This window comes from Papio anubis, chromosome 8 (assembly GCF_008728515.1).
Source record: "Papio anubis isolate 15944 chromosome 8, Panubis1.0, whole genome shotgun sequence".
Taxonomy (NCBI): Eukaryota; Metazoa; Chordata; class Mammalia; order Primates; family Cercopithecidae; genus Papio; species Papio anubis.
In genome coordinates, this window is record NC_044983.1 from 123914888 (window position 1) to 123933799 (window position 18912).

The 18912-nt window shown below is 39.3% G+C and overlaps 1 long non-coding RNA gene across 1 annotated transcript; it reads right to left on the reverse strand.

Annotated features, from left to right (window-relative positions):
- Positions 1-3083: 3083 nt before the first annotated feature.
- Positions 3084-15188, reverse strand: LOC103887124. The gene is made up of 4 exons (XR_002524008.2): positions 15078-15188; positions 12047-12143; positions 10476-10558; positions 3084-3614 (listed from the first exon to the last, which is right to left on the reverse strand). It is a non-coding gene; the product is annotated as an uncharacterized LOC103887124 (long non-coding RNA).
- Between the last annotated feature and the right edge of the window lie 3724 nt (positions 15189-18912).

An 18912-nucleotide genomic window follows, 5' to 3' on the forward strand; every position in this document is an offset into this window, starting at 1 on the left:
ACCTCGGCTCACTGAAACCTCCACCTCCTGGGTTCAAGTGATTCTCACGCCTCAGCCTCCCGAGTAGCTGGGACTACAGGTGTGCCCCACTACACCTGGCTAATTTTTGTATTTTTAGTAGAGACAGGGTTTTGCCATGTTGACCAGGCTGGTCTCGAACTCCTGACCTCAAGTCATCCTCCCGCCTTGGCCTCCCAAACTGCTGGGATTACAGGTATGAACCATTGTGCCCAGCCAAGACTTGACTATTACCTCATTTAATTCTGATGATATCCATCCAGGTAATGTGATAGAGCCTAGCACTTAGCAGGTGGTCAATTTATTGGGTGGTGGTTGTTGGATGAATGGATAAATGCAAAGTCTGTGTTCTTTTTACTGATTAAGTACTTCACATAAACACTGACTGGGTGCCCCTTAAGAGTCAACAAAGTAGAAAGTGATTGAGGAAACAAAGAGAATAATCCTGGGAGATGATGCCTGGATTCCTCATAGTCTGATGTGCAGGGTGCTTTGAAAGCCCCACCCAATACTCCTTACTAAGCTTAAATAATGGAGAGAATGATAAATATGTCCTATGTAGACACAAGTAATCATTTGACTAATACAGAGTGAAGATTTTGGAAAATGCTATTAATAGACACCAGGAGAGCAGATAATGGGGTCAATTAAAATAATGGTATCTACTAACATTAATGTAAAAGGGTGAGGGGACTAGTTATAGCTTAGCAAGGAGGCTGTTTCTGTAATCAGATACTTGAGAATTTACTCTGGGTCTTGGCAACAGGACTAAGAAGGAACAAACACAGCCTCAAGAGACTCTATGAAACAAATGTACTGGAGTTAGTGGCATTGCCACAGGCAATAGAACTTAAAGGATAGGAATGTGGATGGTAGAGTTGAACTTCTATGTGATTACCCCATCTCATCCACTCAGTCTTTAAGCTTGTTTCCCATCTGTAAAATGGGAATAATAATGAGACTAATCTCATAGGGTTAGAGTGTGAAGAGCATTGTCTGGAACAGGATAAGTGTTTGATAAATTGTAGCTGATGCCATTGTCCATGTCTCTAAGAGCATGTATCAACAAGGATGAAACAATATAAACATAATTAGAGAAAAAATAGTGAAAAGAAGAATTTAGGAGATGCAGATTTTGTCAGAAGAGGATCTACTTGCTGTTGGGTGTGATGAGTTTATATTTAGCACTTGTCTACACTTACTATGTGCTTAGCTTTGGGTCAAGCTCAGAGTACTTGAAGGGAACTCAAGTATCTTTTGCAGAGTCCTGTAGGTCTGAGAAGCAATTGCACATACGGGCTAACAGTTTTGGTTTTGGAGTCAGACTGTCTAGTTTGGAAATCCTGTTCTTCCACTTAGTAGCATTTTATTTTTCTCTATAAACCTCAGCTTTCTTTCCTAAAACAAAAGTGAGGGGTGGGGAAAAAAATCCCTAGGATTTATGAGAGGTTTAAAAGATAAAATGAGAAAAGTACTTACCATAATATCTGATATGTACCAAGACATTTGTAGGAGTAATAATAATGATAGTGTGAATATAGGTAACAGTAGTCATTGTAATAATGTTAGCATCTGAATTACTGCCTATGGTCAGGTGACAGGCTCAGAATAATAATGTGCATTTTGCAGACGTGAATATAAAGATCAGAATGGAGCCATCATCATGGGCAGAGTTGTCCACAGGGAGATGGGTAGAGGGAAAAGAACTGGGATCAGAAAGAAGGAGAAAAAAAAAAAAACTGTAATGGGAAAGGATGGACTGGCAGAAAGACAGGAATAGTTAATGTCTGAGAACTGAGGAAAGGTGATGGTTCTAGAACAGGGAGCCAATAATATCTAATATCCAAGAGGTCAAGGAAATTGAGACCTCAGGCAAGATCTGGAGTGAGTTTTAAAAGGACAATTTAGGTACCATGATAAGGGCAGGAATTATCATAGATGGTTTCAGCAGGAAATGTGTTGATAGGAAAATTAAATTCATTGATAGCTAAAAGTGCCACACAGGTAGGAGGACTATCAGGATGACAGGCAACGTGGCTTCACCCATGCATAAGACCTATTTGGCATGACATCTCTGCTGGGCCACCTGCTCTGTGACCATGGGAGAGTGCTCCCCTTTCTTTCTCTCCCTTGCAGTTGTGTGGCCGGGGGTCTGAGTTACACCCAATGGGATGTGAGCTGAGTGATACGCAGCACTTTTAGGCCTGACCCAGAACTTTCCATGGACAATTTTCCCTCTCTTTCTCTATTGCCAGCTGAATGGGAGGATAGAAATTTTCATTCTATTAGTCCACTAATATTTTAAAGTCCTTTGTCACAGTTGTCAATTTACCCTGACTGATATAGTTAATAACTACTCTGAACCTCTGCTTCTCAGGCTAGCAATAGCTACGTAGCTGATGGTTGTTCTTTCTGCTTTTGCCTGCTAATAGAACCTTAATCTTGATGAGTTAATTGGCATTCTTTTGCTTTATGAGAGTCTGTGTGCAATCTGTGGAATGGGGTGTGTGTGTGTGTCTGTGTGCACGCGCACATGTGGGCATACACTGGCCAATTTAAGCCAAGTGCAGCAGCTTTCCTCCCTTGCCTGTGAATGTCTTAATAATGGACATGGGTTCAATGACACATGGAGAAAAGTTCTCTAGTGGGCTTTTAGGAAATTTTCCTTGTTCTTAAAAAGGGGATCAAAAACAGATATTCATTTCCCTTTTTAAATTTTGCATGTTATGATGATGCCCGGAGCTACAATAGCCACCTTGTGTTCATTGAGAGAAATCATCTGAAGGCAAAATCCAACAGGGTGAAGAGGGGAGAATCCCAAGGTGTGGAACCAATCCTGAAAGCATCCTACCATCACGAGTGTTTTAAGTGAGATAATAATATTCTCTTTTATTTATACCATTCTTAGTTGATTCTTGTGTTACCTATATCAAAAATACCCTAACCTGTATTTTGGTTAGAATTAAATCAATTAAAACATAAGAATCGCAAGCCATGTGGTAAGTGATCAAGTATGTTACCATCAAAATAACCACCACAATCACCATCAAAGCATGGACCTCCTGTCTCCCAAGCCAGTACCTCAGACCTTATTGCTTCCTGGGTCTCAACAGAAAAATAAAGTCTCCTTTCAACATGTGACACAATATTTTCCAAGGGGCGGGAAAACAGCCTAGAAACACAACCAAAGAATTCTTTCTAGAACTTTTAGTTCTTTTGGAAACTAAGGTTGTGGAGGAGATTTGGCTATTGGCGGCACTGGGATGTATCGTTTAGATAATGAGATATTTGTAGGGTAAAGTGAAACCTTGGGATAACAGGTGCCCTATACAAATAAGGGTACTATTAGCTAGATAATATTTAACAAACACTCCCTCCTTATCACAAGCAATTCAAGGCAATAGAATAGAATATTACAGTCCATGGTGGAGAAAAACATATAATCCTTACATTATTCCTACCGATTGATAAATAGGGAAAGATGCAGAGCCTCTTGTCATCCTGCTTCCTGCCTTCATTCAGGTTATTCAGAAAGATGAGTGTGGCTTGAAGAAAGATAAGGCCAATATAAGGCAGTCTGTACTGTGTTCACGCTCCTAGAGCCCAATAAAGAAAATCAAATCAAATCAAATATATGTGATGAAGATCTAGATGAAATGAGAAGCTATTTTCATGCCATTGAACGAGGGTAAAATGATAAAAGATAATAATAGCATTGAAGAGAAGAAAGTGAAGCAGAACGAGAAAGAACAGGGATGTTTCTTTGCTGTTTTCTTCTTTATTAACGTATTTCACTTATTTTCTTTTTTTTTTTTTTTTGGAGACAGAGTCTCGCTCTGTCGCCCAGGCTGGAGTGCAGTGGCGCAATCTCGGCTCACTGCAAGCTCTGCCTCCCGGGTTCACGCCATTCTCCTGCCTCAGCCTCCTGAGTAGCTGGGACTACAGGCGCCCGCCACCGCGCCCGGCTAATTTTTGTATTTTTAGTAGAAACGGGGTTTCACCATGGTCTCGATCTCCTGACCTTGTGATCCGCCCGCCTCGGCCTCCCAAAGTGCTGGGATTAACATTCGATGCTCAGACAAATCAGCAAGGTAGCCTCCATTATCCATATTTAACAGATGAGGAAATTGACACTCAGTGAAGTTCATTGACTTATCTGAGATCACAGCCAGATCCCCAAGTCCAAACAGCATATTGCTTTTGCTTAACCACTTTGCTTTTCATTTTATTCTCGTTGGGGTGAGAATCCTGAGTGACCTGCATTAGTCTTTTCTCATACTGCCAATAAAGACATACCTGAGACTGGGTGATTTATAAAGAAAAAGAGGTTTAATGGACTCACAGTTCCACATGACTGGGGAGGCCTCACAATCATGCTGGAAGGCGAAAAGCACGTCTTACATGGCAGCAGGCAAGAGAGAATGAGAACCAAGGAAAAAGGCTTTGCTTTCCCCTATAAAACCATCAGATCTTGTGAGACTTTTTCACTACCACTAAAACAGTATGGGTGAAACCGCCCCTATGACTCAGTTAACTCCCACCAGTTTCCTTCCATAACACGTGGGAATTATGGAAGCTACAACTGAAGATGAGATGTGGGCGGAGACATAGCCAAACCACATCATGGCCTGATCTTAAGACTCAGAAGTGACAGTCATCCTACCCTCCGAAGAGCTGGCTGCAACTCAGGAAGGTGCATCCATGAAGAGCCATGTTGGGTGAAGTAAGAAAACACCTTGCTTGGAAGGGAAGATCCCTGACTCAGGATTCTGATTTAACACTGTCTACACTTTGTAATCTGAGTGAAGTGACTAAACCTCTCTCAGCTTCTGTTTCTTTGAGTTTAAAAAACAAAGAGCCTTCATGAGATTGTGTCTCTGATTATTTATTGTTTCTTCTCTTTTACCTCAGAAGACTGGTTGACCCTTGTTTAAACAAAACAAAACAAAAAGAAACTAACATGGGAAAACACTCCTGGCCACCTGTGCTATTTATATTTATCCAATATACGTGTTTTCCTAAAGTGCATGAAGTACTTGTGAATGCCATTTTTTTAGATATATGCTGTCAGTTCTAATTGCACAGAGCTAAACATTTTAGCCATGAGAGCTTCTCTGTGTCACAAACCTACCATCCTGTTAAAGCAGGCCTACAAATGCTCTCACAAATCAACTCATTTCAGAATGAGTTCATTGGATGGTTGGATATATGGTTGGAACCACTTGGTTCCAAACCCTCCTGGCTGTATTCTTTTCTTTCTTTCCTTCTTTTTTTTTTTTTTTTGTGGAAAACAGACCTGCCAGCATTCTTCTGTATGCCTCAGACTAGAAACCCAACTAGACATCACACACTTTTCTTAAGCTGATTTTAATTTCCTTCTGTTGTGTGGTCCCAGATTGCTGGATAGAAGTTCTTCCAGAACTATGTAGCCCAACACACTCTAGGTTAATGCAGAGCCTCCTCCCCACCCTGCTCCTGAAATGGTGTTTCTTCTGGGCTCTGGGCAATAGCTATCCATTCACATGACAACCCACTTTTGCTTTGCAAGCACACAGGTTTATCATTTATTCTGCAGAACAATCATGCATGTCAGATGAGTATTGACAGCTCCATTTTATGGGAAGAGAAACTGACTCAGAGAGCTTAGATAACCTGTCAAAGCTGATGGTGATACTCAAGAGGTTAACCTAGTCAGAAAGTGATTAACCTCCTTCTACTCTAATACGTCTCTACAAATAATCCCAATTCACTTTCATCCTTGATGAAAGTCTGATTTCTATGAAGCTTTGACTAAAACTTCTTTTACTTTACTTCATTTCATGATCCATTCCATTTCTATGCCTCAGTTTCCCCATCTAATAAAAAAGCAAAAAGTAATTAGTCTGAGTTACCTATGTTTGGTTGGTTGAAGTAGTTTGAATTTTTCTGAATCAGGGTGAATGCAAATTGCCTCGTTATTTCACTAATTAATAATGTCTGCTTGGAAATGCGACTATTAGTGCACAATAAATGATAGGGCTTATAATTATAGATGAGACCAATTGCTTCTTTTTTTGTTCTTACCTTCATTTCAGTTCATCTTCCTGAGCTATAGCTACCTCTGTAAGGGGTAGGAAAACATTTAAAATATCTAAACAATGATTCCTTTCTCAAGGGTTTGGAAATTGATGAATCATCCTACTCTGCAGCATTCAAAGTAACTGTGTGCTTGACACATAGGAGGAAAAGTGGGCTCTTTGAAATGTGAGCTGAGCACCGATCATGTCACCTGCTCGGTGCGTGACCTGTTCACTTTCCTCCTGACCTTGTGTGCCCAACGTCACCTGGAGCCTGAAACCTGGAAGCGAAAAGTCCTTGACTGGAGTCAGTGGAGAGAAAATCATCACCTGCTTGGGCACAAACATGCCTGGTGACTGCGTCACTGTTTGTTAAATGTGATCAGCTAATAGTTGCACAGCGGGCCTTCAAAGCATCACGGCAGAACTGATGAAGTTCCTGTAATGCACTCCCTGTGTGAAGGCCTTGGACTTTAGAGCTCAGGTGTGCCGGGAGCATTTTGAGCCTGCTGACGGGCTCTCCCATGGATTCTATTTGGTTAAACGGCAGGGGAAAAGAATTGACTTTCATTTTCTTCACTCTCTGCCTGAGTCTCTCGACTCCAGCCACACTTCCATTTCCCATATATTGCATAGTCTGTTCCCTCTGCTTGGGACACCCTCCCCTCTGGATTGCAGCAAGATTTGCTTCTATGTTTCACTCAGTTATCTACTTACAAATCACCTCCTTAGGGACCTTGCAGGCTGCTCTCTTTCTCCTTACCTGGCTTCATTTTCCTTCACAGCACCTGACACTATTACACATATTTACTTAGTAATCCATGGTTTGTCTTCCCCACTGGACCATAAGTTCTCTGAAGGTAAGAGCTACATTTGTTTTTTTCCACTGATCTGTTCTCAGTGTCTACAACAGTACTCAAGCTACAAGATAACCTTGAGAAATGTTTCTTAAAACAGTGAATAAATGAATGAGTGAAGGAATGATTTTTTCTCATTTTACAAATGAAACAAGTCAAAAACAAAGAGGGGAAGTAAGCTAGTCCAGCTCTACAGCCATTTAGCGGCACAGCTAGTATTAACACTTTCATCTCCTAACTCTCAATCCAGGATTTTATTTTCATTTTATTCCATACAATACTGTTCTCCAGAAATTCGGCAACTCAGACAGCACTTGACTCTTCATGAACACATTTGTTGCCCAGTCTTTAACTTGTTCATGTCAATGAGAATGACTAGAACTTCATGAGAGACAAGTGTTTACTAGTTAAGTTCTTACTGACGTGATTGGTCTTAGAACTCCCTTTCAAGGGCAAAGACGATTGAAAATTATACTATTACATTTTTCAAACATTTTTGAATATATGTGATTTTAAGCATTTGTTGTATAAAGGTGGTTATGCATAAAGAACAGGTAAAAATAATAATCATTATAATCATATATAGAAGTAGTCTTGGTACATTTTAAACATATTTAACAATTGGAATCCTGCTGTATGCAGAGTTTTCTGTCTTTGTTTTAAACATCATATTTTAAACATTTTTCTAATGTCACTAAAACTAGCATTGTTTTAGGGATAATATTACAATATATAAGTGTGTCACAATTTCACAATTTTAGTTGATTATTTTCCTCTTATTTATCATTAAGATTGTTTCCATTTTTTATTTATTGGATTTCTAGGTTTTAATCCTTCATATTTCTGGGTTCGATTATTCTATGAACATTTTCAAAAATAGGCAGAAATTAAATTGTTGTCCAAGTTTTTACTTAAAGTGTTACAAATAATCTAAAAAAAAAAAAAAAATTCAAGGTTTCAAGCTCAAAGTTTCTCTTCAAATCAATAACTATTGAAGATTTCACTTATTTGCATTTTTAGTCTTTGAGGTTTAGAGTGGAGGGTTGGAATTCGGGGGCAGTGGGACAGGAAACATTGACCAATTTGAGAACAAATAGAGGCTTGGAAAATTTGTTTACATTTCTGTTGTATGTGTGATTCTGGCCTTTGTAACAAGGAGGATAAAAAGCCAGAACTCACTTTGGTGGCGCCTGCAGACCTCTGCACTGTAATGACACAGGCACAAGCTGTCCTGGGTGCAAGTCAGCATGACTCAGCCACCCCCCCAGGTGAGAGGAAGCAGTGGTGGAAGGCCAGCACTTGTCCCTACCTCCCCATGTACAGTGGTGAAGAGAACGCTCACAAAGGGTTTCTCAATCTGAGAAGGAACCCTGTGTTCAGAGTGTGGCTTAACCCAATGGGATATTCCAGCCATAATTCAGGTTAGGGTGATGGTCCCACTATATACCTAGTATATTTGTGAATCTCAAATTGATGCCACCTCTTGTACCTTGCACAAGTAATAATCACTACCATTGATCTGGCACTTCCTACGTGACAGCCTACTAACCTAGGCACTTTCAACTGGCAAACTCATTTAATTCTCAAAACAAGTTTGCCAGGCAAGTGTTATTGGCTGCATTTTCCAGATAAAGACATTGAAGTTCCGAATGAACTTCAAATAAAGTTTATTCCAGATAAAGTTCACTGAGTTTCATGCTGCCCAAAGTCACACAGTGCTGGGATTTAAAACTGGTCTATTTGTCTTCAAAGCCTATGCATTACTGCACACCTATGGGGTACTGCAGAGAAAAGGTTCCTCCTTCTGCTCAGTACCTGCGATTCTAGAGACAGTTGTCATAGAACAGATTGTATTAGAATAATCCATTGATCAATAATCTCATTGACTATTTAATGAGCACTTACTTTGTGCCATGATCTCTACTAGTTTCCACTGAGAGAGTTGAATACAACACATTTCTTATCATAAAATGGGAGGAGGGCGAGATTTGAAGCGCAGGATTGTGAAATACTTAAGCCTCCACTCTCAGGACATGGAATACTCTATTTACCACAGGGATTAGCTCATCACAGAAACTCAATAATATTTGTGGAAGAAGACAAATATCAAAGGATGGGCAATACATTATATGGCAGTTAAAACTTAGTCTAAATACTTGGAATCTATTCTCAGTTTTATTCTGTATTCATTGTGCAACTTTTGGAATTTCTGTGTAACCCCCTAAGCCTGCCTCCTTATTTGTAAAAGTGGAGATAAACATCTTTGTCTGATTTCACTCATTGGATCACTGTGGATTCAGGGGATCAGGGGATCAACTATGGGTATCAGAGCTACTGAAAAGGTAAACATCAGTTTTCCAAGTATCGGGAACTGTAACACTTGTGGGCCAAATCAACCAGTCAATATTTATTGCATACCACATGCCAAGTAGAGGACTAAGACCTTCATGAATGCTATACATTTGTGCCTTCAACAACACTTAATTAATGCACGTCTCCATTTTATAGAGGAGAAAACTGAGGTTCACACAGGTTAGATAGCATGCTGGAGATGACATAGTTGGTGAGGAAAGCAGCAGGAATCAGATTCTCATTGCCTGATGCTGATGCCCCAGCTCTTATAACTGTGCTTTCACGGACCCCAGCAGCTGCATGTGACAATCATACTACTAGAAACATCTCTGCAGGAACACAAATTAAACACCTGTTCTTAATTTTACCCTACTAACTTAGAATCAGTTACGGGATTCCTCGAAAAGTTAAAAATAGGGCCACCATATGATCCAGCAACCCTACTATTGGGCGTATATTACAAAGGAAATGAAATCAGTATGTCCAAAGAGATGCCTGCACTTTCACTGCAGCATTACAGTAGCCAAGATGTGGAATCAACCTAAGTGTCCATCAACGAATGAATAAATTTTAAAAATTGTGGCATATATACACAATGGAATACTCTTCAACCATAAACAAGAAGGAAATCCTGCTATTTGCAACAACAGCATACATGGAACTGGAGGACATCTTGTTAAGTGAAATAAGCCAAGCATAGAAAGACAAATATTGCATGACGTCAGTTATATGTAGAATTTAAAGAAGTTAAACTCATAGAAATTGCATAGAATGGTGGTTACAGGGGACTGGGAAGTGTGGGTGGGGGAATGTTAGAAAGATGTTGGTCAAAGGACACAAATTTTCAGTTAGAGAGGAGGTATACGTTCAAAAGGTCTATTGTATAACATGATGACTATTGTTAGTAACAACATATGTGTTTTTAAAAAATACTAACAGAATAGAGTTTAAGCATTCTCACCACTAAAAATAAAAATTAAGTAATGTCAATTAGCTCAACTTACTTATTCCAAAATGTATATATATTTAAAATATTATGCTGTACATAATACATATATATAATTTTGTCATTTAAAGAAAAAGTAATAATTTTTATTTTCCTAAAATAAACAAGAATCAGCTACAGAAACTCAATTCACTTTCCAAAAATTCCAAGTTGCACTGCTTTCAGAACCTGGACGTCTTGTGTTACCCTTAGGTCTTCAGCTTCTGACTCCTTTTATTTCTGAATCCAAGACCATCTTGTTCCAACACTGTCCATCCCCTTCATATGTGCTGGGGGTGAGAGGAGAAGGGTCCATGCATATCAAGTATGAAATGAAACTAAGACCCTCCACCCAGACCCTCAGATTCTCTGAGCAAATCCTAAGATTTGCTATAGAAGCAGCTTCCTGTTGATGCTTCATGCCAAACTCCTTTTTGACTCACATCCTTTCTTTTCTTTCTTTTTTTTTTTTTTTTTTGAGACAGACTGTCGCTCTGTCTCTAGGCTGGAGTGCAGTGGCGAGATCTCAGCTCACTGCAATCTCTGCCTCCCAGGTTCAAGAGATTCCCCTGCCTCAGGCTCTGGAGTAGCTGGGACTACAGGCGCACACCACCATGCCTGGCTAATTTTTTGTATTTTAGTAGAGATGGGGCTTCATCATGTTGACCAGGATGGTCTCTATCTCCTGACCTCGTGATCCGCCCACCTCGGCCTCCCAAAGTGCTGGGATTACAGGTGTGAGCCACCGCACCGGGCCATCCTTTCATCTTTGACCTTTGAAATTCCCTCTTGACCGATCCCACTACTCCCCTGTCTCTGTTACATCCCTTCCTTCATGGTGCTACCTGAGTGGACTTTGTTGAATACAACTGAGCTTTGTCTTCCCTGTGGCCTCTTTAATACAAGAGAGAGGCATGGTGTTCACTGATCTCATCTCCAGCTCTCAAACCCACCCTCGCCTCCAACAAATCCCTGCATGCCCTATTCACATAAGGCTTTTGAAGCCTGTTGCTGGTCTTTGAATTCTCCATGGTCTTTTCTGGGTCTCTTTGTGCTTCTTGATATCTAGACCTGGACTCAATTTCTGTTTTCCATTTTGCTTGGTAAACTACTAGTCCTTCAAGAACAAGCTCAGATACTGTTGTTTTTGTTTGTGTCATTCCAGGGAGCACTGCCTCGCTTCCTCCTCTGTGCCATTGTGGGAGTTGGTATCTAAGTCAGTTGTGATACATCTTATTTTTCTGTCAACATTTGTATTTGTGCCTGTTTCTTCTGCGGGGTCATGTACTCTGTAAGAACAGAGATGGTGTCACACTCATGTTTACATACTGTACCTAGCATGGTGCCTGGTACACAGTAGGCACTCCATAAATGCCTGCCAAATTGAATTGAATCAAGAGCCACAGAGATAAAGAGTAGCTGGCAATGACTGTGTAAAACATAAGAAAGATTCTGAATTGTCTCCAGCAATTATTAAATAATAAAAAATGATTTTTAAAAAATGATCTTATGTTGGGTTTTAAAAGATAAATTTGGAGGGTATTAGAATACCCAAAGCAAAGCAAATGACCACTTTTTGTGCAAGTGAAAAATTTTTAGTTTTAGTCTCTCCCAGGACTTTGTGAGAAACCAGATTCTAATTATGTATTTAATTAACCTCTATTCCCAATGGTTTCTTATGATGACTTTCTATTTAATGGGTTTACAATACTGGATTGTACAGAAGCCATAACTGAAGCTGGCTTAGTTAAATTGATTTCCTGATTCCCTAGGTTTACCATTAGAATTGTATTTCTTCATCAGGCTTCCTTCTCTGAACTCTTCAGCTCTGCCACCTCCAGGCCTTACCATCTTCTTGGTTTCTAGTGATGTCATCTACAAGAGAGGAAAGGGAAAGTGAAGAGGGAGTGGGAAAGGAAGGAAATGAGGAAGAGCTGCGATACTTCGGAATTACTTTTTGAAAATCACAACAAACCCATTTCTATTGTTGATATCAGTTGTATTTCAGTTGTGTTGGTACTTACTGCTGAATTGCCTTTAAGAAGACTTTTTAGCAATTTACACTTTGAAGATGAATAAGAATGGCTATGTGACTACACTCTTGCCAACACTAGTCTCATCTTATTTAAAAACAACCTAAAAATTGTATTTAATTGTTTTAAAGTTGTATTTATTTGATTACTCATGAGGTTAAGTATTTTTCCATATCTTTCTTAACCAACTGTTTTTCCAATTTTATGAATGTTCATTCAAAGAATGAAATAAGTTTTAGTGCTATAGTTAGATCATTGTCTTTGGAGATTTAAAACTAAAGAATTTCTCAAAATGTACCAGAGTTTCACTGTAATACAAACGAGTAAGATTATTACTTTCAGCTTTAAAATAGAGTGAGTTTCTCTAATAAATATTTGCCCTTTCAGAATAGAAACAAGGCCATTTTGCTCATATGTTGTATGTAAAGATAGTCAAAACATGGTTCCTCAACTCCAGGAGCTCACAATTTCATAGGAAGAAACACCAGAAATATCAATTACAGCATATTATGATAGGTGCTGGGATAGAGTGGACACATGGTGCTGTGGAGCCTAGAGAAAGTTCATCTAAGTAAAATATGTAGCAATAAGAAAGGATAAGGCTCAGAATAAGTGCTATAGCCTGAAGGTTTGGGTTCCCACCAAAATTTATATGTCGAAACTGAATCCCCAGCATAAGAGTTTTGGGATGTGGGACTTTTGGGAGGTGATTAGTTAGTGTGGGACTTTAGGGAAACACCCTCATAAAAGAGATTAATGCCCTGGAAAGGAGACCCCCAAAAGATCCCTCACCCCTTCCACTATGTGAAGGAACAGGAAAACGATGGCTATCTATGAAAGAGGAACTGGGACCCTCACCAGACAGTAAATCTGCTGGCACCTTGATCTTGGACTTCCCAGTCTCCAGAACTATAAGAATATATTTCTCTTTATAGTACCCAATCTATAATATTTTGGTATAGGAGCCCAAATAGAATAAGATAAGAAAGCAGTACTATGGTAATTTGGAGTGAAGGGAGAAAGCAAGAAAATTGTGAGGTAGGATTTAGGACTTGGGAGTGAAGATTGAACATGTGTGTTGACTTCCAGGTACAGGAGCTCTTCTTTCTCCCTAATTTATCTTATCTATTTCTTCCCAGTGGATGTGGCAGCAAGAACTGCTGTTGGAACTTCATTCATTTCTGTTCTCATCCCTGTTCAAATAGGAAGTTTAAGGGCCATGGAAACACATCAACGACAATCCATAAGTTGTGACTGTTATTAGCAAAATATTTTTAAAAAGAGTTTGTGGGTCATGTCAGGAGGACCAGGGACAAACTGAAATGTCCGTCTTGGGCCTTGGATTTAAGAAGCCTCAAAATGAAATGGGAGTAAGTGACAAGGGCATTCTGAGTGAATCTGGATTCTTAAGGAGAAAAGTAAAGGAAGGAAGAACTGGGGAATCCATTGAAAGATGACAGCACTGACTAAGGGAAATGATAAAAATGTTTCCATTATTCCCTGGAATTTGATCATTTTCCTGTTCAGTTACCAGTAGATGGAATCTTGCTCTGTCACTAGGCTAGAGTGCAGTGCTGTGATCTCGGTTCTCTGCAACCTCCGCCTCTGGGGCTCAAGCAATTCTTGCTCCTCAGCCTCCCCAGTAACTGGGACTATAGGCACAACACCACACCCAGCTAATTTCTGTATTTGTAGTAGAGACAGGATTTCACCACGTTGGCCAGAATGGTCTGGATCTCTTGACTTCGTGATCCACCCACCTAGGCCTCCCAAACTCTTGGAATTACAATGTCTTTCTTTATGTCCTTCCAGCTATTCTTTTGACTGGATTACATACATACTTAAACAGAAAATTGATTAATTTCAATTGCAATAATTGCTACAAAGTAGAAATGTAAGGTGACTTGAACTTCCTAATCTAATCATGGAGATCAAGGAAGGCATCCCAGGAGAAGTGAAACCTGAAAGACAGATAACTATGAGTTATATAGAGCAGAGTGCCTCAGCCTTGGCACTGATTCTTGGGACTGCATAATTCTTTATTGTGGGGATTTGTTCTGTGCACTGCAGTATGTTTAAAGAGCAACATCTCTGGCCTTTACTTACTGGGACTTTTGCCCAACTGTGGCAAACAAAAATGCCTCTAGACATTTTCAAATGTCCCCTGAGGAGAACAACTAATCCAGAGGGATATGGTTGAAGTGCAGCATTCTCAGCAGAGGAAACCACATGTGCAACTCTAAGGCAGGGAACATGAATCTGAAGAACTGAACAAGGCTACAGTGTCTGGATCATGAAGCCTCAGTGGGTTAATGGCACTAGCTGACATAAGTAAGGTAAGGTTAGATAGATCATGTACAACCTCATGCATGTGAAGATTTGGGAGGAATGAGATGAGTAATGTATACAGCATCCTTGAATTGTGAAAGATCCATACTTAACAATGTACCTATTTGGATTTTTGTTCCTCCTCTAAAATCCATTTACCTGGTGATTGTGATGGACTCAAGCTGTCTGCAAACCATGAGCATAATTTGCATTTTGGGTCACACAGTCCCTATAGAATTTGTAGGTTTTGTTGGCTTTTTAATTTTATTGCCTATGACATTTAACTTTCAAGCTCCACTAAAGAGCTTAAAAAACAAAACAAAAAACTTCTATTTACAATCTGTTAACCTTTTCAGCTGCAATCATTTTTTTTTTTTTTTTTTTTTACTATTTTACCTTTCCTTCCACACGCTCCACAACACATATTGAATCTGATGCAATGACTTACCCATTACTCCTTCCAGGAATCTTTGTATCATCACAAAGCCTCTCAAGTCGAAGTCTTATCTCCTTAGCTGGCTTCCTTTTCCATAAGTGTGCTGCTCGTTTCCCCACAGACACAGATGGACATTTCAAAGATTTTACTGTCATTTGTTTTCCAGCATTATCTCATCATGAATTTACTGTGCTCTGTGATGGCCAATGTAGCATCGTGGAAAAATGGCCCTGTGTAGAAAAGGGTGATTCTTCTTCGTGATTGCAGTGGATCTGTCTTTGAGAGATCGTACGTAATTAAATTAAACTTTTACAGTTCTTCATCTTTTAAATTCCACACCATTCTGCTTTTCATGCCTTCACTTTACCTTAACTCTTGACTCTACTTAGTCTTTCCAGGAAAATCTTCTAAAACTCAAGTCTAAATTTCATTAGGGTGAAGTTTCTCTCTTATTCTTCTCTGTGCCTGTAGATTTGGGATTGCTTCCTGTTAACTAAATTTGTTACTGTGCAGTCTATCTTCTTCTGTTTACCTGGGCCATAACTATTTTGCCACAGCTGAAGTAACTGAGCTCTTAAATAGTGTTCCGATAGGGCTGATGGGGATCAGATTTTGGAGTAATGTTAGGGCATTTACGATAGGCAGTAGAAAACTGAAATAAACACAGTGACTCCTGCACTGACCATGCTACAGGAAGTGGTATACCTCATCACTACTTACCTGCCATTGGCCACAACAAGTTGCATGGCCTTTCCTAACTTAGAGGGTGCAGGGAAGTGCAATGCTACATTTTGCCCAGATACTGGTGAGTTAAAACATCAGCTATAGTTTTAGTACCTACCATGATTAGCAGAAGCAGAGAATCCCCACCCTTATAGCTCACATTGTCCATTGGGACAGGCATTGATCAAAGTACAGAGTGATGATCATGAGGAATGTTTTCAAAACAGGAGTGTATGGTGCCCATGAGAACACAGAATAAGCAGACTTGACCACTGAAAACTGAAAGGTAATATGGATTAACTAACTGAGGATGGGAATAGGAATTAACTAAGTGAGGATGAATACAGCCCAGGCAGCAGAAATAGCATGTGCAAAGGCCCTGGAGTTGGAGAGAATCTGACATATTTTAGTAGGGGAAAGGCTACTATGACTGGAGGGTTGAAAGTGAAAGGAAGGCTTATGGAAGATAATGCTAGAAATATAAGCTATGATTTTATTGTAAACCCTTAAAATATCTGAAGCTTGAGAGTGGTGGTTTTGTTTTGTGAAGTCGAAGAGAAAAATTTCAATGGAATGGAAAGGATGAAAGGAATGTATTGAACACTGAATCAAGGGGACAGATGTTAGCTGGAGAGATAAGGTAAGATAAGCCCAGGAAGATCACAGCAATAACCCTTTGTGGAAATGCTTCCTTTAAACCAGAGCTGTGACTGAAAGGAAACATACATTTTAGATAGTAAAGAGGCAACATTGTTGAGTGCTTACCACAGAAGTCTTAGTTTTTTTCACCCATAGTGATGAAGAAGGGAAATAGCATCACCTAAGGTGTTTTGTGCATATCTCCTGAATGTCCCACTTAATTCTGCCAGAGGCTTAAAGTTCACAAAAATCATTACACAAGGTACAAGGGTAGACCATGGTAAAACTGAGATTCTAGTGTGTTTTGCAGTAGGCAGGGATATGCACACCTTCTTCCCAAGGCCCAGGGGACTGAGAGGTTGAAGAAAGAGGCTGACACATTCAGTTTCTTTGAAAGAAACATTAAATAAAGACCTACAAACAAAAAGCCGAAGGATAAGATGTTGGATCCCCACCCAGTTACCCCCAGACCCAGGGCTTATATACCATAGGGAATTTGCTTAAGGGCAGAGTTGATGATAAGTATGCGTTTATAATAACATCAAAGTTGTTTTGACTTAAGGGCTGGATTTACAGTAAGTATGTGAAAGTAGAAATCTTAGAGACATTCCCAGAACTGGAGTTGATCAGAAGTCAACATGGTGGATTAGCATCCAAGATGAAGTTGCTTTGCCTCCACACAATATAAAACCCTTGAATGGGTACCATATTGCATCTTGGGAAAAAAAGGAGGGTTGTTGGTGTAGATGATCTTCAAGGTCTAGCTATGCCTTTTTGAAAGATTCATACTTTTCAGAGAAGGATCTAGGCTCCCAAACTGCATGATTTTTTCTCTTCATTTGTGTACTTCACTAAAGCTCTGTCATCTGTCACCCTTCCTTATGCTGACTTTTCACCAGTGAAATTTCAAGATAATTTTTCTGAACAGGACTTTTAAAATCCACAGTGTAGCATACATTATCAAAATCAAGAATTCGGCCTTGTGTGTGTGTGTGTGTGTGTGTGTGTGTGTGTGTGTGTGTGTGTGGTTTTATTCCTCTTCTCTTGTCTTTGATCTCAAAAAGCTTAAGCTTTACTGATAACACAGTTGGTTAACACATATTTTGTATGTTACATGTATTATATGCTATAATTTCCAAAGTACATTACCTAAATTGCTAACCTATCTTGTAATTTGCTGACTACCATTCAGATTTTAGAAGCTGGCTCATTGACTGTGCCCACCCAATCAGCAAAAGGCTAGAATATCGCTGCTTCTCCAGTAAATAAACGGGGAAAGGAAGATTTGTGTTTATCTTTGCAAGTCTCCATTGTAAATCAAAATAAGGTGATTTCATGTGTCTAAGCAAAAAGATGACAAAATGACATTTTGAGCAATTTTCTTCTTTCTTCTGAGCAAGCATATGGAGTTTAATTCACTAATATATTTGTCAGAGAATGATTAAAAGCATTGATTAGTTTCTTAGAGATTTTAAGTTTCCATTATAGATTTTTATTAACTTATTCTGTATTAGATATGGGCTAACAGACCTTTCATGTAATGTCTTTAGAAACACTGGAGTTTGCCAATTTATTTTAGCTACCATTCTATGTGATAAAACTGGTACACACATTTATTTGTACAGTGTAATAGTTAAACCACAGTCTTCAGAGTCAAGTTGTCTTGGTTTAATTCTTGACTGTGCCATTTAATGATTATTTTAAAATTAATCAAATACCCAAACTTTCTGAGTCACAGTTTTCTCATTTGTAAAATGGAGCTAATAATGATACATATCTCATAGTGTTTTTGCAATACTTGCATGAAGTAATATACAGGTAGTTTCACTAATAAGGATATATATTGTTATGTGTAACACACAAACTCGCACACACACACACACACACACTCAAATAAGCATGAAGGCATATGTACCAGGAGGCTACTTATGAAGTAATTGCTCTATCCAGGACACATTCGGGAAACCAGATGCCAACCAAGGAAAACCTCTGTGTTTCAGTAACTTCAGGTTTAATGAAGATACTGTGTGTTGGGCTATGGTCTCACTAGATACATAAGTTATAATGCCTGCCCTCAAAAGTTGGGATTCTAGCAAGAAAGACAGATCACAGAACTCCTGCAACAAGAAGTGGGAGGAGAAGAAAGAGGAGGAAAGGAGGGAGATGGGAAGACATAAGGGACAGGAGAAGGAGGAATAAGACAATGCAGAGGAGAGAATAAGACCATGGCATTGAGGACAAGAATCAGCCTGTGGAGTTTGCTTTGTCTTAGGAGAAAACTGATTTTCTACTTATGTGAAAAGTCATGAATCCAGATTAAAAAGTTGACCCAAGTTGAGTTGAAAAACCACGATTTTAAAATGATTTAAATAAACTGGGGATATATCCAACAATGGAATATTACTCAGCACTAAAAAGAAATGAGCTCTCAACCTATGAAAAAACAGCAAGAAAAATGTGTAAATTACTAAGTGAAACAAGCCAA